Source organism: Dreissena polymorpha, chromosome 4 (assembly GCF_020536995.1).
Source record: "Dreissena polymorpha isolate Duluth1 chromosome 4, UMN_Dpol_1.0, whole genome shotgun sequence".
Taxonomy (NCBI): Eukaryota; Metazoa; Mollusca; class Bivalvia; order Myida; family Dreissenidae; genus Dreissena; species Dreissena polymorpha.
Window position 1 is genome coordinate 3,151,631 of NC_068358.1, and position 24,343 is coordinate 3,175,973.

At 32.7% G+C, this 24,343-nt stretch overlaps 2 long non-coding RNA genes across 2 annotated transcripts; one reads left to right on the forward strand and one right to left on the reverse strand.

Moving 5' to 3' along the window:
• Positions 1–1,353: 1,353 nt before the first annotated feature.
• On the reverse strand, positions 1,354–3,988 carry LOC127879284 (uncharacterized). The gene is made up of 3 exons (XR_008048996.1): positions 3,064–3,988; positions 2,349–2,603; positions 1,354–1,614 (listed from the first exon to the last, which is right to left on the reverse strand). It is a non-coding gene; the product is annotated as an uncharacterized LOC127879284 (long non-coding RNA).
• A 329-nt stretch (positions 3,989–4,317) lies between these two features.
• On the forward strand, positions 4,318–9,058 carry LOC127876970 (uncharacterized). The gene is made up of 4 exons (XR_008048176.1): positions 4,318–4,448; positions 7,667–7,768; positions 8,449–8,588; positions 8,859–9,058. It is a non-coding gene; the product is annotated as an uncharacterized LOC127876970 (long non-coding RNA).
• The last annotated feature ends 15,285 nt before the right edge of the window (positions 9,059–24,343 follow it).

The window sequence follows — 24,343 nt, forward strand, 5'->3', positions numbered from 1 at the left end:
TTTACCAAACCATTGGTAGTGTACATTACTATTCTGTTTGGAACACGTTTTCATGAGTGTTTATGTTGTCTGACATAAGAAGTATCAAATGCATTTCATACGAAAGTAAGTTTTTAAGTGAAAAGGGCTATCAGCATTCAATAGAACTTACGCCCGTTTAAAGGCCTTGTATTGGTCTCTGTGATAGACGAAAATAAAGCAAAATTAACCGTGCAGATAACTAGACGTTTTGAAGCTTTAAATCTGTCTGTACGAAAATTTTGTTATTGTTATAACAAGCTCGTACTCTTCATTATAAATGTCACTTATTTATACATACATATATCAAATGCAAGTACATGTATCAACTTGAGAGGTTCTCGTATTTAAACTGATTTATTTGAAATGAATGTACGTGAAGGGTTAACACGTATGTGGTTCTGTAATTCGTTAACAATTTTCTACAACTCGTACATGTTTACACAAATGATAAGGCAATATACAATCGTGGCAAATATAATAAAATATGAGATTCAACATGACTGCCTTTTATTCTAACAAAACACCTGACAAATACCTGATTGCTATTTCTTAATGGCAGCATATGCTAACAAAATTATGAATACATTTGCATTACGTAAATCAATATAAAAATGTACTAACGCTGAAGTACCTCAACATTATTATATAGTTGTTTTACATTAAATTATGAATGAAGTCAAAACCACAATTGCTGGACAAAAATAATTACAAATTATCAAAACGACAGGCGGACAGGCCAAACGTCCTTACATATAACTTCAATATGTAAATGTATAATCAAATCACATATATTGCGTAAAGTGATCACCGACTGTCTTTCAGAGTTAAGAGTTAATTTCAACATATATAAGGTTTCAAGCCCATGCGTACACACATATTACAAGACAATATATTCACAGATGGTATAAGATTGTTTTTATATTAAGTAGATGGATAAATAAATACAAGTACAGAAACTGTTGCTAATATAAGTCAGCTCTCAGTTTAAAAGCTATAAAACAAAAATTGATGTATTGCGTACAGTGTTTAAATTGTCAGCCTGTCACAGGTAAATACACTCGGTCATGTTTAATTTGTACAATAATATTTACGAAAACAATTAAATTTAGGGCATTCAAGAATACTATGAAATTCGTTCTCAAGAACGTTAGTGTTTGCATTTTGTGTTTTGAAACGGTATCGTTTCAGACTTGTATTATCTGCTGCTTCGACTTCAAGTCTCTATGCAGTAGTCTGAGCAATTGCTTATACAGATTTTAATTTTAAGAAGATAAATGTAGTTGGCGTTAATGGACTATGATTTAAAGAAATGACATGTAAGAAAATCATTTGGAAGTAAAAATGTACCATGCATAATTTTTACGGTCCCAGTTTTATTTGTATGATCACACGCTTCATATGGATCAGACCTTACAACATGTATCTGGGTTCAACATAATTTTAAACAGTAAAGAAAACAAAGCCATAAAGAAGATAATTAATTATAAATGAATCGTTAGTTTAACATAATGCATCCAAAATGTTCAACTGTCGATCTCTGTCGATACATCCTCGTCAGAATTTACTTGATACAACCGGAAGTACTCGAACACACTGAAAAGTCAGATTTGTGTTATGTATAAAGAAATAAAATAAGGAAAACATATACAATCCAACCGAATGATCGATATGATTAGAATCTGGAATACTTAAAGTGATATTATGGGCATTTTTCATTGTTGAATTGAGCTAAAAAGAATTAACAGGTCAAAAAAGTTAGTTAAAATATGATTACTGACCAATTTCTGAAACTCATCTTGCTTCCAGTTGTTTATAAAAAATATAAATTATATTCGATATTTTACATGACTGGTGAGTCATGTAAGCCGAAATGATCCGTAAAACAAAATAGTGTCTTTGTGTTGTATGAACGAATCTGCACTAAAACGTAATTTAGAATCACATCGTCAGTTGTCAAAACGAAAGTGCGGTTGCTATTCAAATGTATTATTTTTCTCTTTCCGGGATATTGTTTTAGTATGTTGATGCTGAATTGACAAATTTAAGTGTATATGCAGAGAAAACACCAAAAATAAACAACGAATGCGATAGACACCTATAAACTGCGAGATGCCCATAATATCACTTTAAATAATCACACATATTACATAATTCACACTTCATTAGGTTCCGCGTTTTATTAGAATTGTTTTGAGTTTGTAAAATGTTTTGGCAAATAATAACTAGTAATACAAAGGAAAGTCACCGCGATGTATATAACTGATATCCCCCGACATGACAGCTTGAGATTTATTGCTTTCTTAAAATGAATATGGACTTTAACTGACCTGTCATGCCAAGCTGTTGTATTCCTGACCATTCCGATCGCCTCTATATTATATGCTGCGGTCAATTGTCCGTTCATCTTATTTAGTTTGTTGCACGCGCACTTTTTCGTTCAAAAGTACTTGTCCAATACACTGGAGATGGGCGAGGTGGGGGTGGGTCACATAAATGATCATTCATCTTTAACATCCGATTCGTCTCTTGCCTCATTTACATTTTCGCATGTAATCTTGTCTGTCGAATTCTGTTTTGTTACTCTTAATAGAACGGAAAACGGTATTTAGTCATTTACATTTCACCATTTTTGTATGATATTATTGTACTTCAATCTTAAGAAGATGAAGGAAAATTGTTTATTTCTTTTTTGTATTAGTTTAAAATGATGCTTTCGAAATAATGATCTAACTTAGTGAGCTAGTTGGTCAGACAAATTTAAAGTTTGTACTATTTTGATTTCTGTACACAATAAATGATTTAAAGAAGACAACTATGTGAAACCATTTAAATTAACACATCAGCAACATTTAAACATACACCATTCCCTATATGACCTTACAGTTCGACATCATCTCGTCATTACTAATTGTCAAATATTACTCATTCGTTATTGTTTTGTCTTGTTACTATTGATTTTAAATAAAACAAAGAAATTTTAACCCTTTTATTTATTATCGCTGGCATAAAATCAACATAATCAATAAAATCGACATCACATACCTCGTACATCTTTCGTATCCGTCGTATTTTTTTAAGAAATAATCCACTTTTCCAAACTCAAACACTTGGTGCAATCTTTGTTTTGCTTTGACAAATCATTCGAATAAAACATTCACAATACAGACAATGTATTTATAATCATTTAATGATCAACATATCCTTATACATTTCGCCATGGGTTGTTTTGCACTCAATAAATGACTAGATAGAACGGATATAATTCCATTCTCCTCCTTCATTCTTTGTTGAGATTGTTGAAGTATTATCATGTATTTGAACAAGCAACACATTTGAGTAGTCCACTGTTCCCGGGGTATATGTCTAACCTGAATTCCAGATTCCCGAAGAGTTTTTAATGCTTTTTCACAATTGCTTTTGAAAAACACATCCGTGTATCCCACCAATACATTATAACCCGTTTTTCTGACAAACTGTTTAAGTAGCCCGGCACAAAAGTGTGAAGGTATAGTACAAGGCACATAGTGGCTGTAAATAAGCAGGTATGGTCTCGTAGAATCACCAAACTGTTCCCTAAATGATAACTCCATGTCCTGTAAAAATGTATTGCAATCATCATTAACTGTCTGTGTATTGCTGGTGTTGTTTTTTTTGCGAATTTCTCCGTCTGGATCTAAAAGTCTAGCTTCCCCATGGTTACAATTGTTCCGCAAATATATTGATCTTCCTTTCATAAAATAACCATCGGGTATTGGTAACTGATCGACTGGTTTAGTAGCCAACACATGTATGTACTGTTTGAAATTTTCCATAACAGAGAAGTCTTTTAAGACAAGTTCTTGTTCTGAAAAAAGACAAGCCATAAGAAATTGCTTTTTATTATCTTGTGCTGTAATCGTTTGAACTAAGCTGTTAGCCATGCTTCCCATATGATACAATTGTTGTAGCGCTTCGTAAAGCATGTCGTTTGAATCCATTTTAGTTTCGCAAGACTATTAAAAGTTGTCATATTAAATTCTATATAATATCATTTATAAATAGAATTTCGAAATTTTTTATGACTCATACATATCATTTTACAAAGAAAATACAAGTTATTGGATGAAGTAGTATAACTTTTAATTGGGTTTCTAAATAATGTGAAGTGTATTGTTTACGGTGGGATTTCGAGTTTATCTTTAGATCGACTAAAACAAACTGGAAAACCAGATCAAGGTGTGCACTACACGTAAAGATAAATACTCGAATGTACATGTTTGTTAACAACAATTGTCAGATGGTATTTACCTGTCTATCTGTAAACATGTCACTCCCGATATAATGATGTAAAGTATACAGTTAACTCATTTGTAAGATTAAATATAATTCTGTCGATGCATTCGTAGTAAGATATCACATAATGCAATAATATATAGTAACAATCTAAGGTAGGAATTATACATATACAATATTATGTTTGGTGGATTAATGAAGGTCCGAAGAACAACATATAAATAAAACGTGAACGTGGAACTCGACTAAGTCTATAAGTTTTTATCACAATATATGTACTACACATATATTCAGGTATTTAGATAATAGTAAAACAATGACCGTGTAGAGCGACATTAAAATGAATATTACATTGAACAAAAAATCAATACATTTTGACAGAATAAGTATATATACAAAGATACGACAATTGGGATAGTAAACAATATCACAAATGAATTTTTTGTGAAAAAGAATTATGAAATCTTGAAATACAAGATTTAGTGTCCGATGTCAGACTTTATTTTCAGTTAGAGTGCTGCAGCCAATTGTATAAATATGGAAAACTCTTATCCAGCGGATAACTTTTGGTTATCTTCAATTTTAGGATATATTTTTGGTTAGCGATTGTCTGAACAAATAGTTATCCTAACAGGTGCACGTTTTGGTTAAGTTTTGGATAAGATTTAGCCAAGGTATTTTACTTCGGTTATCTTCATCCGAAGAAAGAACGCAATGGCAAAGTGGTTGACATTGAAAAAGCGAACGCTTGACGGCCATGAAAATTTCGACGAATTGACAGATTTACGGAATCTGACGGCCCTGGCGAAATACAACGACGATTTAGATGTACAACTGTGAACATCGACTGCATATAGAAATACTGATCGGACATATACTTGACAGACCGACTGGACGGAATCAACCATTTACACCGATGCAGCAAATATTGATATCACTGAGATTTTATACTTCCGGATTTGTTGTTTTTTTGCAATTAATAGGGGATACTTTTGTGGTGTACATTGCCACGGTTTCACGGGTCGTGACCAGTGTACCTGACGAACTGTGTGACCTGAAAGACAGAATAACAAAATTCCCGACGAAGAACAAACTTAAATAAATTATTAAAGCGGGTATATACGATCTTGTCAAATATTTATTAATTAATATAAAATGTGTAGAAAAAACTTATTATACATATATTTCAATATAAACTAAAATAAAAGTTAAGAAGAACAGGTGTCGAAAAATGCTAAATAAGCCAGATATTTAATTCTGAAATCGAAAAGGGCTGTACAGCCAAATTCGCCAGCATGTGTATCATGCATGTACGATGCGAATCTAAATTTAGTTCAACGGTTCATTTGAAATTCCTGCAGTGATTCCTGCAGTGATATCGATTCATACGACACAAAAACACTTACTAAAAAGACGAATGCATAGGTTATTGTAGGAAAATATGTACGAATTATCTTCGTCACAATCGGCTCGGGGCGCTAATTTGTATTTGCTGCATTTTATGAAATTCGTCTTAAATGTATCATTTTTTGTGCATATTGTGTGTTATTATAACATATTTGTATCAATATATTACAATTCAACACATATAAAAATCGTATAATCTCGCTTTAAACAGATTTGTTTTCAAAATCGCTGGGTTTCTATCCGTAATTGTGGCGATTCACGGGACCCATGTTTACGGTGGCACTAAGGGGACATCACCGCTATAAAAAAAAGAAGTTAGGAAAACTCAAGTTCTATTTTCCTGTCTCCAAAAACAATCACCTCTTGAAAACATACTTATTTTGTGTTTCCCAGAGTCAATTTTTTTGAGACGTAAAAACAGAACTTGTGTTTCCGGACTTCTTTTTTTGGAGCGGTAATGTATAAGTATTATTTTTAGGATTAGTATTATTATTACTGTTATTATTATTATTATTATCATTATTATTAGAAGTAGTAGTAGTAGCAGCATCAGTAGCAGCAGCAACAGCAGCAGTAGTAGTAGTAGTAGTTGTAGTAGTAGGACCAGAAGTAGTAGTATTAGTAGTAGAAGTAGTAGTAGTAGAAGTAGTAGTAGTAGTAGTAGCAGCAGTAGTAGCAGTAGTAGTAGTAGAAGTAGTAGTAGTAGTAGTAGTAGAAACAGTAGAAGTAATAAGAGTAGTAGTAGCAGTAGTAGTAGTAGCAGAAGAAGTAGTAGAAGAAGTAGTAGTAGTAGTAGTAGTAGTAGTAGTAGTAGTAGTAGTAGTAGTAGTAGTAGTAGTAGTAGCAGTAGTAGTAGAAGTAGTAGTAGTAGTAGTAGAAGTAGACGTAGTAGTAGTAGTAGTAGTAGTAGTAGTAGTACCAATAAGTAATAGACGTAGTAGTAGTAGAAGTAGTAGTAGTTTTAGTCACATTTGTAGTTGTCGAAGTAGTAGTAAAAGAAGAAGTAGAAGTAGTAGAAGAAGTAGTAGTAGTCGTAGTAGTAGTAGTGGTAGTAGTAGGAGTAGTAGTAGTAGTAGAAGTAGTAGTAGAAGAAGTAGTAGTAGAAGAAGTAGTAGTAGAAAAAGAAGTAGTAGTAGTAGTAGTAGTAGTAGTAGTAGTAGTAGTAGTAGTAGTAGTAGTAGTAGTAGTAGTAGTAGTAGTAGTAGTAGTTGTAGTAGTAGTGGTAGTAGTAGTAGTAGTAGTAGTAGTAGTAGTAGTAGTAGTAGTAGTAGTAGTAGTAGAAGTAGTAGTAGTAGTAGCAGTATAGTAGTTGCAATAGTTGTAGTATTTTTGGAGACGGGAAAACAGAACGTGTGTTTTCCCTACTTCTTTTTTTAAAGCGGTGATGTCACCTTTGTGCCACCGAACATGTTCGTATCATTGCTCCAATGAACACTAGGAACAATATGTTAACAGAAAACACTTTCACAGTGTACAGGCAAAATGCCATCATAGAGGTATTTATGAATTTGTTTAAAAAGCATAATCGTACCTATAAAGTTTGAATATTCCTTGATTGTAGAAATCTATTGTATTTCTATATCTATAAATCCTGCGGGTATACACAACAGATCAAAGATTCCGTAACACTTACTTTTGACCTAGTACGATTTAATAATTCCGTTTCTAGTTTAACACAACACGTCCTTTTAGTCCTTACTCCCAATGTGTTATTCATATTTTGCGCCCGAAAACTCGCGTGTATTCAAATTAAATGACGCAACGATTCAAATAGATATAAGTAAATGAAGTTAAATTAGTCTAACCGTTGTGTTTAAGGGGCACGCGACGGGGAATTATCAATACATAGTATTATTTTCTTGCTACATTGTAATAATAAGATGTACCATTCTATTTGAATGATTTAGTATATCGATACGTCTCAATTTTAATGACAAATATTTAATTCTATGTAATCATATTTTAGGTGTATTCACACGCAAACATGCAGCATTGCCTGGAAGCACCCATGATGCCCAAGTGTTTAGAATGTCAGTACTAAGTGATACTTTGGAGGCTCATCATCATGGTAAGTGAATATTCTAAAATGAATTGATTTCTTTTTACTGTTATTTCGTTAATTGTTATGCATTGTTTTGTTTCAAATATATAAATTTATATTCATAAAAGGTTAATGGAACAAAATGGATGTGTAAATACATTATGTACATAATGAAATGAACCACATTCTATAATTGTTGTTAAATATTTCTGCGTTAAGGTTTGTAAGATGGAATTATGTAGAGGGAAAGTGCCTACCCATGAAAAAAGTTTATCATGACGCCTTACCTGCATCCTGGTCAGTGCATATCTTTTGAACACTTAATACATTTACCAGTCTTTACAGTGCGCTGAATCTTTTCTTATAGCACATGTCTTAGTTGATTTTGATGAACAATGATATGTTTGAAATAAATATTGTAAATGTAGCATATTTACACCAGGACCCCTACAGCCCTTGCAATGACAAGAAATGTTATCGAAAGAACAGTCGTTGTCCTGAAGCGCGGGTTTCATGTTCTTCATGGAGAGGTATTATTTAAGTAGCAATGTGTCAATAAACACTATAGCATTTGTGTTTATCATGAAATATGTTACATATGCGCTATATTAACTAATTTAAATTTCAAAATATTAACTTATAATTAGTAAACTTTAAGATGTGAATGAATCCAGGCCAAGTTTCCCGCATTATCATTGCATGTACAGTTTTGCATGATAAAGCCAAGGCGTGGGGTGAGATGAAAGAATTCTTAGAGGGAGAAGACCATCGACCTCATGCACTTATCTAGCTTGAGTAACCCTGTTTGGCAAGCTATCATGGATGCAATAACCGCTAACATTTTCAGGTTTAAAAAAATTAAATGCAATGCAAAGAATACATTTAAGTATGACTATGTGCAATAAGTGTAAAATTAATTTCATAACATTTAAAAGGCTGTTTTAACTCTTGCTTTACAATTAACAATAACATAACAATAATAAGAAATGAACAATAATAATTATATTATTAATACTATTGAATATTGAATAACATTTATAACAAAAATAATTAATACTGTTTATAAAACTAATTATGATTAATAATAATATTCAACAATACATAACACTATTTGCAGATGAATTGATGAAAACGGCTGTCTGGACAAATAAATCCTTCACAATTTTTCTTTTGCAAACGCCATCAGGTGCGTTGTTTGCTGGAACAATACTTTTTGCGTCTTCATCAGCATCAACTGTTCCTTCTTGCCGTCAATGGAACCAGCATAATAGACCATCTGAAGTTCCTTCAGGGTCCCCTCTTTTCTGATTTATTGGAAAGGGGCTTTATATCATTTTGTTATCATTTTGTTACCATAAACATTTATAAATAATAACCGTATTACAAAATATTATTTCTTGTCATTGTTAAGTGTTTTCTGAAAATAGAAACATATGGTGTCATACATTTGCAGTGTTGATGTTCTTTTTGAATCAAAGTAAGGTTTACGATTTTTTCAATTTAAAGTTTATTTAATTTTTAATATTGTTCAATTTATTATAATAAATGCATTATTACACAATGTTTGAATATGTAACACATGCAAAAAAGATGTTGATAGTCTTCCGCTGTCTGGAATCCTGCTTGGTTTCGTCATACAATGTGTGTTGTCATCTATAGAAACAAGCAGACTTAGGACTGAAAAACAGATATTTATTTGTGCAGCATTTATATTTACATTTTCGAAAATTATTCCTCTTTCAGCCGCGAAAAAGGAACAACACTATAAATGAAAACAAACGTGTTTAAATGTACTGGATTTTTCTTTTACATCACATAAATGTAACACATTGTTATATGCTTCAGGGTTTGTTTATGTGAAGTTAGTATTCGAAATTGAAAATGCCGGTTCGGTATAAGAAAGAAATCCTATGCAAGCGCGAAGAAGAAACATTAATATGTAACGTAATACATATATTAAATGTATTCCAGTTATTTTGTTTTTATTTACTCATGAAATGTTTGCATTATTTTTCTTTAAAATCATATATCAAATTTGCTACGCGTGACTAAGGAATAAGGAACTGTTCCTTATTCCTTATTCGAATAAGGAATAAGGAACAATGAAAATGACATTTCGTAATCAGGCATGATGCAAAAACACTGATAATTCGTTTAGCCAGTACTACGAAGTAATGGCTAAACGAATTATCAGTGTTTTTGCATCATGCCTGATTACGAAATGTCACCACTGTCGACAAAAATCAATAGACATGGTAATAAATACTTACACTAGGATGCCTTAAACGCTACTGATTTTTGAAAAGGCGATCTTACAGGGCACTGCTTGCAGATTTGTTCATAAATATTTAACATCCTAAACAAAACATGATGAATGAATTTTATTAATTGCAAACTAGTTTTAAATACATTTTATTCGAGTGGAATGTGTTCAATTTCATTTCAAGTGGCTTGTCTTGTCCGAAATGGAGTATCTTTAATTCTGGATGGTCAACCAATCATTACGCAAAAAGTAACGTTAGAGCTCCACAAACTGCAGACAGAGGTAGCTATACTGAAAGACATGGTTATAACGTTACAGGAGACATGACCTTCATGCAAGTATTGGTTTCGTAAATGTTATCTTGTATTTTTATAAAATTTATGGATGTATTTACACTAGCTAATAATGACCTTTTCCCACACGCGCTAGCAGATGTATCAACTGGTACGCTTATACTTTTGTTTATTTTCAAATGACAATAAACAGGTGAAATGCCAATGCAGCAACCTATTCCAGCATTTATGGCAACATTGGCTACCTCAGATCAAGCATGTGCCGTAGATGCCCCACTCATTTTCAACAGGGAGCTTCTTGTTACTCGCAATGCATGCGATATCCGCCATGGAACATTCCGCGCGGCCATGTAAGTTATATGCAACAGTGGTATCCTGCTTGTATGAATATTCGACGTTGAAACAAATGTTAAGACTGTATCCAGCAACTACCAACAAAGCATACCGTTGCTTTATATGTGATATATACAATGATCCGCATATGACTTGATATTTATTGTTGGTATTTTATACTAGTGATAAGGCAAAATAAATTTTGCAATGATTCAATATTATGTAGTAGAAAAGAAAAGTTTCGTCGAAAAGTCGCACGGCGCTTTTTCGATATCAGGATTGTTTTTCTTATTCTTCACGACCGCCATAAACATTTATTTTTCATTTTTCACTATATGTTTAACTTAAAGATAGATTTTCAATGAGTATTTTTCAAGATATATGCACAGAAGAAATTTGCTATTATGTCCATTTCATAACTTTTGAGTAAGATACCCGCAACATGCTTTACAGAACAGGTAAACACTTTTGTGTGTGGATGTGATACGAACTCAGTTAATCCTTGCTACAAACTTGGTTACAATCTGCATAACTGCAGAAGTTGAATGTCATGGACACTATTCTTTTCAGTCAGGTACAATTGCGTTACTTGCCCTTTCTCTTGACAAAAAAGGGAAAAGGGGCGTTTAGCCCACATGTTTCTATGGTCATCGCTTCACAAACACACGAGTAATTGTTCTCGGAAATAACAATTTTCTAAGTTATTTGAAGAGTACCTTCACATCAGGTGTTTGCAAGTTGTTTGTATTCTAACATTTAAACAGGGTACCTTCAACAAGTAGACGTTATCTATAACTGATCAACAGTTAAGGGTTTGATTGTGATCACAATGAAGTTTTTTCATTAATTCTCAAATATTATACATTGCATATGTTGAGAAATACAAATGTGAATACATTGAAATAAATTGACATTATTGCTTTTATATCTTTTATAAATGACTCGTTATAAAACGCTGTTAACGTTAATTTACACCTATATGTTTTAAAAATAATTATGGGCAAAGTGTGAAATGTTGAGCTCCTGTAAACCGGTTCAAACCTCCACTGCTTGGAAATGACCGTTCAAAGAAGGTGACGCAAGTTTTAGTATGTACATGTGGTAAATAACTTACAGTTTGGCAATGGTTTGTTGTCATTAAAAAGGACGACTTGTATTGGCAAACACATGTTTAAAAACAAATTGAAATACACTTGTTGAAGGACAATACGCATTATTTTATCATGTTATTCACATTTATTTTCTTGTTGTTTATGTTTTGTTATATATTTTCCTGTCCTTTGAACTGATTAATCTGCATATTTCACTCAAAATAGCAAAACTTTACACACATGGGTGTAATTTTGGCTTGTCGACATTTAAGTTTAAGGATATGTTTTCTTAGACTACCAAAATTTTAAATGCAAATAGCTTTAGTTCACACAAAAACCCAGAAAAATACGAGTGCAGATTTCCATAATGCCAAGCTTCTATATCGCTTCTTGCTTCACTAAGGCAAGTAACCCTGACATCATCGCCAACCTCCAGTTTGGTAACGATTGTTGTACTTCCTTGTCTAAATGCAGTTCCAGCATGATTGTCCACAACAAGATATCCGATTTTGGCAACCGAATTAATGACAATCTGCACATGGAATGTAGTCTTTGTACTAAGAGATAAACTAAACGTGTATGTACCGTTTCTGAAAATCATAATAGCAAACCTTTTAACAAAGACGCATAATATTTATCATAAAAACAACTACTTATAAATAAATAAGTGCCATGTTAAAGAATACAAATCAGGGAGAATTTATTATTTTAAAGAAGAAATACCATTTGTACTGGTCAAATGTTTTATATTTGTAAGTAAATTTATCTATCCTGAATGCGTTTTCTTAATAAATAATATGATGATTTGAGCGGTCTCAATCGTTCTAAATGTATGACAATAAAAGTATTCATATAATCTAACAGAATACATGGTATTTTATGTTATCAACCGAACATATGCGCCCGGAAAACCCCATTCCGGACATCGTATGACTTTCTGGTATCGAGCAATTTTTGGTCGAAGATAATCGAGTCAAATGTGCATCCTTTGATATCTTTGAGTAAGTTGACTATGAAGGAAGGCATCGATAAAATGCTTGAACTGGAGCCTGTAAAGTGTATATTGCCGGAAAAATAGCTTATCACAACCCCTGAGATGAAGTTAAATTCAATATTTGTGTATTATAATATTGTGCCATCGCCACGGTTTGTAACAAAAACAAACGCATAGTCTTAAACCCTTCCGCATAAAATCTGTACGTAAGGCAAACGTCATAGACTGACATACTTTCAACACACACTACTTTGAAATGGTTCAAGTTGACTGCAGTAAGTGCCAATAACTGTATAAAAATATTAATCTCAACCAGTGTGTATCGTTAATATATCATAAAACTTAACTATACATATACGGAATTAAGGGGACTTTTTATATTATCACTATTTCCAACTATTTTTTCTAAAATTAGTATAAGAATAAAATGCTCATAGTGATAAAAGGACTTTGGCTTACTTTATGCTACTTTAGGTTTTTGCCCGAATGTATAAAGACACTGCCTTCTCTAAATCTGCAGCAAAAATTACAACACTTGGAGATCTAAAATACGCATGTTCAAGTGGCGTACATGTGCCCAATCAAAATAGGTGTAGGACTATCTAAGTTAGTTATATATTCTTACAAAAAAATGCTGCAATAACATCTTTTCTTTGGTATCTTGTTCCGAAAATATACTAACATTAATATGTGTTGAATTAGACTTAATTTGAATTTACTGTTATAACCGAATATCAAAATAGTTATTGACTAATCCAATTTAGAGGCAGTCAACATTTAAAAACTGCATACGCCATGAGTCTGAAAATGACAACAAATTAACGGATATGATTTATAGTTTAAGAACGTTAAAGGCAACATGTTCCACGCATACATATCAGCAAATAATATATTGCTGAACACAAAACCACACCCAAATTAAAAAAACAATACTTACACGAATGGCATGATTGTTGTAAATTTACCAGCATGTTCTTCAGAATTGATACTTTGTTCTCTAATTTAAGCAGCTCATGTGCTAGTTCTTGATTACTTCCTGGCTGTCCATCCACCAAAAACGAAACTCCACCATCACTTAGGCACTCGGCAAATATCGAATATATATATCAGTAAAACGACATAAATATTGGTAGTTTTCAAACGTGCTTCGCTCTCTGAAAATGTTACTATTGTTACATCTAGAAAAGATAAAACGGGTTTATATACTGGCCGTTGCTGGATTAAAGCGACTCACTAGCAAAAATAACTTTTACTTTAAATAATGACATGTGTTTAATTAAAATTGAACTTTTAAATCGGGTATGTAGCTCACGGGCGTGTTTACCTATGTGTATGTGTATGCGTGTTTGTATACAATCGTAGCTTATTTTTTTAGAGTATCTTAATGTCCTAGGTATTCACGCGATGAGAACATTATATAATCGTGCGAATCACCTTTTAAGTTATTATCGCAACAAAAGTGACTATCGTATCTTAAATGTTTCGTTTTTGTGGATTGATGTACACCTATTGAATATGTTTACATTTTTTGTTGATTCTATAAATTTCACATTCAAGCTATTTACCACCCAAAATCCATAAAATAAACATAAAAAAGAAAATTAAATCCTACGAAGTCACACGATTTGAGACGTCAATTCAAAATCTAATTAATAAATATGAAAAGTTGTTAATCATAAGCTTATTGCGCTGCAATTCAATTACACATACACATTTTATTGATAATGTGCATGTTCATCTGAGGGGTTCACACGCGCATACCGAATATACTAGTATGGCAACAGGCTATTGCTGTGTGTTTGATACATGGACGTAGACGCAGTTTAAATATTGTTATCATTTGTTGGCACTTCATTGTAAATATGGTTTTAAGCCTTTAAAATGTGGACTATGTAATATGCTCACAATAGTAGTACGCATTCCGCTTTAAATTTTATGGTGAATATTTTGAGTTTCAACAACTTAATCATTTATATTTATACACTCATTAAACTTTCAATGGATATTTCATTCCAAATATCTTTGATTTATTTTAAAATAGCTTGGTCGTGGTGCATTTTGAAATCATATGTTAAATCTTATAACGATGCAAGTTATTTGTGCACGCGTTAACAGTACGTAGAAAATGAATTAATTTAATCTTAATTAAGTTAACAGACGTGATCCAAAACAGGTTGCATTTAAGGCGATGCGATAACAAGTAACTAATAGAGGAAAAAAACACACACTGCTAATATATATAAATAGTTTATTTGGGTGAATCTGGAATTTTTAATCTAAATGTCCAAAAAGGTTTGAAACATATCATAAAGCTGTTTACAAAACGAGTGATTATATATTAAGATACCTGTGTCGCCATAAATAAGAGTAAATGATGTCGCTGTTTTTAAGCATAATTGTGATGTATCCAAAATTATATTAAAACACGATCGCTTCATTTGTAAAATACAAAAAAAAAACAGTTATCCAATATGATACTTTAATGCATCGTTGATAAAAAAAAACATTGACTACTAATTTAGACGTTTTAAAGAATCACAGTTAGAATAAAGTTTGTGTTAATACAACTGCAGTGTCGATTGATGGCAATTTTGTTTAACGATATCGTTTAATATTACTTTTATAAAGAATCAAATAGAAACTTTAAATTGCATCTCACACGAATAGCTTTCCTTTCGTATAAAATTTAAACAGGTCATCAGACTTATGTCTAATCTTATAACAAAATAATGCAATATTGTATAATGTGTATTTTTAAATTTGTTGAATTAAGTACCTGTCCTGTGCATTTTCTATACATGTCCATTAATTAATAAATGAAAACGAAAACAAACAACCGCTTCAAAACTTTTTTTTCAGTATTAAATGTCCATTGAATCCAGGATAACCCAATTGTTTCTAGTGTCGCCAATCAGCCGTTTATGTTCAAGGAAACATACGCTTGTGCAATCGATCGTGTTTAAAAACTGTTTCAAACACGTATTTCAGATTAATTAACAGTTTATACATAGTTTAATGACTGCTAGTGTCCTCCAGAAAGCGTTAAGTTTATTATGAACGGTTAGTTAAGAAAACCTCAAGCAGCAACACACCAAGTTATAACATTTGTAAGAAATAAGAAGTAAATTAAAAAATGGTTTGAAATTTACAATCGGGTTCTTCGGGCAAGCAAAATTTTGTTTTTATATCCGTAATTTGTGTTTTGGACGTGTTTCTGTAGTACCTGATATTGACACTTCTTCCTCTGCTTCATCTGCTGCTATAACTACTACTACAACTTCTGCTGATGCTACTACTTCTGCTACATTAGCTACAATTTCTACTACTACAACGAATTATACTACTTGAATGGAGATATTGTAGTGTAAATTCGTTTTCTTTAGTGAGCCATACACATATTTTGGATGAATATATTACATTAAACATGTTAAAACATCCTAGTTTGTGGAACGACGAGATGAATGATTCGTATGGATTTCATAATATAGTTATTCTGCAATGAGCTTGATTGTTGAAGCACTCAATCATTTAAGGCTATAAAAGAAACACACGAAAGTCACTGAAAAATATGTTACTAAGAAGAAAAACGTGATAACTGCTGATTGTTATTATTCCCAGTCAAATAAAAGGTTGATCCAATAATACAGTTCCCAATTGAATGTTCTGTAGCTACCATGAAGCACATTAATAAACTAATGCAAATACCGCGATGTTATAACTAATACTAAACAAAACGTTCGATTGTTTTGTTAAGTTACTGGTTTTTGATCAATATATCGTGAACGATTCGAACTTTTAAACAACAAAACACCTTCGTATGCCAACAACTCGTAGACAATAGACCGTGCTACCCCTGAATCGCAAATTTGTTCGTCCAATATTGATTATAAAACCATATTGTTCGCGAAGCTAGATGATGACGATTTTATGTGCAAAATGTAGACAGTATGCCCATATCACATGAGTGTTTTAGGAACAATTCAAACTGCATATCCGATGTTGGCACAACATTTTGGAATTATGGAGGATTTTTCCGGCCAACCATTTTATCAAAGGTAAAAGACCTAGGCTTTTTTGCCGAGTTTATGTACAGAGGAGGTTCGTTATGTTACAGTCAAGGTCGTATTACTGCATAATGCTGAATTGTATTGTTATGTGACGCAAATTATTATTTTGATCTGATATATTTTTTCCTTGCTAAATCAATCGCATTCAAATATAAGATATTTAACAGCCAACATTTCATAGTGAAATGTCATGCCTTGAGTGCAGTTCGCCTTTTGCGTTCTGAAACTTTTTTTTTAATTGCTAAAATTAAATTGGCGTAAATTATACAGATGTTCTTCTGTGTAAAATGTATTATATATTTGCTTTAAAAAGCCTTGATGATATGTTGTTGAGGTACCTTACCGCAAATAAACCATAATCTGAGTTTCTTTTTTTTGCCTAGTGTTTTTCTTGACCAATAACTTTGAATCCAATTATGTTCGTACTAACCCATGCAACTGTATATATACTGAGGCGAGGGAGAAAAACAATATAAGACCTTGTCTTCCGTTCTCATCCCATTCAAACATGTTAATATTTATTATAAATGTTGTATGAAATCGTATGTATAACCATGCTTGTTTGAAATAAATATGTTTAAACTAAATAAACCATAACATCAGACATATCTGTGGTTTGTACCTTGTGTGTTATTTGGTACAAACCGGTCATTAGTCGGACCTCACTATGGCCCTGCAGATCCAGAATTTCATCGGTCAAATCTCATATTGGCCATGGGTTTCCATGTAAGCCGTTTTTCTCCGTTTTTGTCGAGTTTTGAGATGTATTGGTGATTGTAAAGCTGTATCAAACGAGTATTTTGGATTTGTTTTTTATAGAAATTGGATACAATACAATTAAGGTTATGGTTATACTAACTAATGTTGAGAAGTAAATATAATTCTCCTTGGCTGATTTTGATTTTTTTTTTTTGCTTATACCATGTTCTGTAATATATAAAACACTTGAATTACATATTCCACATACATCCTGGCCGAAGAATTACGTATAAGAACGTCGGTGATTTAATGAATATGCTGGTAAATATTGGATTTGCTTAAAAATACTGTACGTTTTAGAAAACAACACAACAATTCATTAACATGGGTTTAACGAATTTGACACAACAACGCTTTAAGCTTTCATTCTAATATATTAAACATCGTTAATGTTGAGAAGTTAAAATGTAAATATATTGACATTCTTTGATATTGTAACGGTTTTGTGCCGTCGGTAAATACTGTTTCCTTTCTATCAACCAGGTAGTTACTAGTTTATTAAAATGTTATTAGTCTGTGAATAGATGTCTTCAAGAATAAAGAAATGAAAACAGTGAGACTTAATTTATTTATTCTTCTCAAAATATACCAACATGAAGCAACAAATGTATAAGAATATAATATAGTTACATTTTGTCCGACATCCCAGTTCATTCTTGTTATTATTATTATTAAAGGTTTTAAAAGTTTAAATAATTTTGGATGTTGTGTGGCCGAAAAGTTGAATGTCCTAAGTCGTCTGCGGTGCGTCTTTAACATTGATGCCCCTTGATACAATTCCTCAGACTCCGTAAACGGTTATGCGACAGCTCCGTCCAATCAGAATGCTCGAATCGCCGATTTGAACCACTGTCATCCAATCAAATATGCGCGCCAAAATGAACTCTTCAAAACGCTTCCGCACATCAGGAAATAGTTCCAAATGTTATATCTATGCTTATCAATCAAATGACAATAACTTAAAATAAAACAGTAGCAAATCGTTAGCATTAATACAATAAAACATAGTTTACTGTAACCTTTAACTATATGGCACAGTCTTTTGCTGAAATCACAAATATCTTTTTATGACGTCACAAGCATGGTCGACACTGTTTATGAGTGACAAGGAAGTGTTATTCTTTATGGAATTACAATCATAGGAACGAGGATTAATAACTAAAGTTGTGAGTAACATTTAAGGATTATAAGGATTAAGATGTAGATAAAATGATATATGCATGAAACCTCAGTAAACTGTTCAACATGCATATGTCATGTAATTCAGCGAACTGTCAGAATCTGTCAACATTCGGTGAGTAGGTCTTTGCCCATATCCTAGATAATGAAACATGTTATGAAACCTTATTATTAGTTTTGCTTAGGATTACTTGTTGTCCATTATATTACAATATTATTGCGTTATATCTATAACATTTGACTTGTGATAAAACACGGTTAAGTTTTACCTACATTTAAATGTTTGGAAAATAATACTCGGCCAAGTGTGATATCTTGAGCTCCTGAAAACCGGTTCAAACCTCCAATCAATCTCCACGCAGAGTTGTCGTTCCTTGCTCTCACATACACCCCTGCGAAATGCTCAGCAAGCCATTTTGCTTAAAATTTGGGTAAAACGAAATAAACGCATTCAATGTATATTTGATTGGATATTTAAGATCGCATGCATTAAATTAAGAAATATGACTTTTGAATTTACGATTCATCGGCAAAAACTTGGTAGTATTAATGCATCTCCTTGGAACTATTTTTTGCCCATTTACGCAGATGGAATCATTCCGCGCACTTCACAAATGTAAACAAATGAACAAATTGAGAGACGTTAGGCATTGCTTCGACGATAAACGTGTATTTACAGGGAGGAGACGGTCAGTTATGTTGTATTTATCGAACAAATAAGGGGACCTAGTTGTACAGTATACGGGAATTTTTTTTTTTAATATTTTACATTTTTAAATTCATGTTTAGAATGTGAATTTGTGATCAAATCTGATAGTTATTTAGTATGATCAAAGTCCTAACATTATGATTAGTAGTAGAAGGCTATTGAACATTATTCATACTGACCAGTTGGTTTGTGTTAAAAATCAATATATTTCAGCATGTAGACTTTATAACTATTACTGTATAACCCATGCATATTTTTTGTCCACCCTTTAAACTTAAAGATGACATCCATACACGCCTGATTTTTTCCCCTTTACAAAATAAATGTGAACCAAATGGACAAAAGGCAAAAAGTGCTCTCAGGCTTTTGATTTAAATATATGAGAGTAAAGACTGCCTGTGAAGAACGTCATATTTTAGATGATCAAATATCCTCCTTATCAGGCTCTGGTCGTTGTCGGTTCAGGTGCTACATGTACACGTACTTCACTTGAAAGTACCCGGGGTACTCTGAAGTATGCTACAATTTACCCGGCTTAGTAAAATACAGTTAAAGGCAACTTGCCATACTCGGGGTACTTTTTAGTATATTTTCCATACCCCGGGTACTTTGTAGTATACTTTAGTGTACACGGGGTACTAAAATGTTGTACCTGAGCCGACAATAACCAAATGAGCATTAGTACTTACTGTCCGTTCTCAACACTCCAGTTTCAGATGAGCATTAATGAAATTACAAAGATTAGTTCAAACATTACCACCAGCACCTGTAATTGTAGCGAACGGTCAACCTTCATTTATAGTCATCTGATCTACATGTATAAACAGGAAATTCCACACTTCAACTATTTAATTATGTTGTACTTGTACTGAATGGTGTGATACTAGCAAATGTATATTTTTAATCATAACTGTGCGCAAACTGGGAGAAACAAATATTTCTTTTTTTATTAGATTCCTGTAATTATATTGGTGTTTCAGTATTTAGATATTTTAATTGTGGTAGTCAAACAAAATTCACATTATTAAAAAAAACAAAAGCATGAAAACAAGTCCCTTAAAGGGGCCGTCCAACAGATAAAGCGTCGTATCGACGCGATTCGATATTTTGGGAAACTACAAGGATTGATTATATAGCTAAACAATACGTCCGCAATGAATATGAGCGTGGATGGTCGAGTGGTGTAGGCGGGAGGCTTTTTACTCCAGGTGTCTTAGGTTCGAGCCCTGTTGAGGGTTACTGTTTTTCCTTTTTTTATAATTGTATTCTTGTTTTTTACTGGATATTTTTAGTTCAAATGTTTAAATTTATCAATATAAAGCATTTAAAGCTTTAATGACAAGCTTCAATACATGCTAAAATCTGTTGGACGGCCCCTTTAAAATGGTGGCATATTTATGGGATATTAACAGAAAAAAGCAATACCATACTATCTTGTTAGATTTTAATAACAGTGTTTAATACCTGTGTTTAGGAGATACCATTCAATAAGGATAAACACAATACTTGAAAATACATGAACAATGAAAAAAACTGAAGTTTAGCTGTAATGTATTGCATATTCACAGATGTGTGTTATTTAAGAAAGATCCAGTGGCAAATTATCTTAAGGAAAGTTTTACATCATACCACAGATACAATATTTTTTAAGGTTTATAGTCTTAAAAATGCTAATTTTCCTCTAACATGCCCTTGTATTTCAAGATAGAATACTTTCCTTGCCATGTATTAAAAATAATCTTTGTTTTTACATAAATGAAAAGACATTAACCTTATGAATGGGAATCATTTTAATACGTTTTATTCACTTAAACTATCACGCAAAAGTCAAATGCAAAAGAAAAACATTTATGGTTCAATATGCCCAATACAATATAAAAACAGCATAATGCAAAAAGAGAGAACAAAATAAACACAATAATTAAATGTATAAAATAATTTCACAATTTATAACAATTTAAATAACTTGATACTAACTGATGAAAGTCATGTACCGGTATTTTAATACATCTAAGTAATAAAACTTGATAAATGTCACAATATGATTGATACAACCATTAAACCATTGATGATATTGCTTAAAATTCCTTTTTATCCATTACCACATTTGTGAATGTAAGGTTTGCAATTGTGGGTAAAGAATAATAATTGTGTATGTGTGCACATGAACCGCCTTAAACAGGCAATAACAATTATGGGTTCACAACTGACTTATGGATATCTTCTCATTGAATTCATGCAGTATGCGGCGTGAAACTGGATTCCCATGTTGTTGAAAAGCCATATATGCCCTGGCTTTTGGAAAGCAGATCAGTGTAGGAATGCAGCTACTTAACACTTTCTGTAGAATGTTTCTTTATTATCACGTATGCCCTTTTTAGCTCATCTTTAAAAAGAAATATTATGAGCTATTGTCATCACCTGAGCGTCGGCCTCCAGTTAAGATTTGTGTTTAGGTTAAGTTTTGTGTTTAGGTCCACTTTTCTCATAAGAGTATCATAACTTTTGCATTCAAACATGGCACACTTACTTAATATCATGGGGAGACTGGGCAGGCAAAGTTAGATAACTCTGGCTGGCATTTTGACAGAATTATGTGCCCTTTTTATACTTAGAAAATTGAGAATTCGGTTAAGTTTTGTGTTTAGGTCCACATTATTCCTAAAGTATCAAAGCTATTGCTTTCATACTTGCAACGCTTACTAACTATCATTAGGGGACCGTGCAGGCAACGTTATGTAACTATGACTGGCATTTTTACAGAATTATGGCCCCTTTTATACTTAAAAATTTGAACATTTGGTTAAATGATTCCTAAAGTTTCAAAGCTATTGCTTTCATATTTGCAACACTTACTAACTATTATAAGGGGACTGTACAGGAAAAGTTGCATATCTCTGGTAGGTATTTTGATGGAATTATGGCCCTTTTTTGACTTAGTAACTTTAAACATTTTGTGAAATTTTGTGTTTAGATCCACTTTACTTCTTAAGTATTAAGGCTATTGCTTTCAAACTTTAAATACTTTCTAACTATCATGAGGGTACTGTCCTGGCAAGTTGAATTCGACCTTGACGTTTGAATGTCATTGACACTCAATATCAAATTATTAAATTTTGCTAAAATTGCCATAACTTGTTTATTTATGATCAGATTTGATTCATACTTTGACGCAACAACACTTACCTTACATACCACAATGTACACCACCCAAACGATCCCCAGGTCCAACCTCAGAATCCCCCCCCCACCAAAAAATATATTCTTTTTTAAACATGGTTAAAAAAAACATAAATATTTATTTTTATTATTTTATTTTTGAATGACTGTCCAACCATCCCACCCAAGAATCCCCCCCCCCCCCAAAAAAAATACATATATATTTTTCTGTTTTTTTAAGATAATGTAATAAATGACCATACACCCACACTATACACCCATCTCCACCCTCAACCCCCCCCCCCCCATTTGATTGAAGTATTTAGATAGGTCTCTTCACCTTTAAAAAGAAAAAGAGATGAGCAGCCTGCACCCGCTCTTGTTCACATTTTAACTCTTCAACATTGTACAAGGGAGACTGAATTTCTCATGTCTGATTTGGCACTTTTCTAATGATTATGTTACTGGTGAACAAATGTCTTTCAATTTATGGGGAAAAGTTTTTTTTCCATAAATATCCATGCAGTGTATTTTCTAAAAACAGACATAATTGCATATTTATACACATTTTAGGCTATACATTAATTATGGTGACATGTGTTTCATTATTGATAAATTTTGCAGACAAAAATATAATACCAACCCTTGTCATATGAGTTGTTAAATGGCAAGTAGACAGAATATTGCTTGACTATTGTCTTATTTTCAAGAAAGGCCATACAATTTGATTCTATGTTTTTCGTCTAAGGTGTGCCCAAACTTTTTTAGATCAAGCAGAAAATTGTGATTTGAAGTGTATGAAAAATAAGTACAGTGACCCATGTGACGACAATACCTGCGTTATTCCAGAAAACACTTGTACCTGTATCATGTTTGGTGAACAGGTGTTATCCACATAGGCATATCCAGGGGGGGGGGCGGACGCGGCGTACGCCCCCCCCCCCCTAAAATCTCCAAAGTAATGTAAATTTATTTGATGTTTCATACTTAACCAGATCTAAATCATCTATTTAAACTCATCTTTCTTCTTTTTCATACACAACATTTGCCACTTATCACAGACAATCGCTTAATGTTTTAACTTTAGACTCTCTGTCGCCCGGTTTAGTATTACAAATAAACTTTGCACGTTTTGGGCATTATAAGATGGTACTAAGATGAAAGTACATAAGGCGTGACATGCTCGAGAAGTGATTGTCAAAGCCCTCAAAATCACTAAAATCAGGAAGCTTCCGGGAGGCGAATTCCGGGGGGCTTCGCCCCCTGGACTCTTTAGCAGGGTTTTGCCCTGAACCCACCAGGTAACGGCCCCCTGGACCCCCGGAAAATCTTTCAATATCCCGCCCCCACTTAAACAGAAATCCTGGACCGCCACTGATCCAGTTCCTCTCCTTTGGAAAAACTTATTAACATCTTCGGCACAAATAGGGCTGACTGATTGAATCAACCAGTGATAGATTCATTAAAATAATAATCATTTATAAGGTAAGTGATTTTGAAAGCTTTGTACCAACAGATATGTAGGTTTTGTCTCTTAAACTACCTTTTCATATTGTATATATTGCCCTTTTAAGATTTATTTTCAAATATATGTAGGTATATACACAGTAATTGTAGATCTTAAATAGTCTGTGAGACTTAAATGTATGTGTGTTAACATCAAACAACCATATCCATATTATCATATTGCATAAAGACTGATATAAGATATTATGGTATGAGATGGTTTTCTTTAAATGAGAATGTAATGTAACC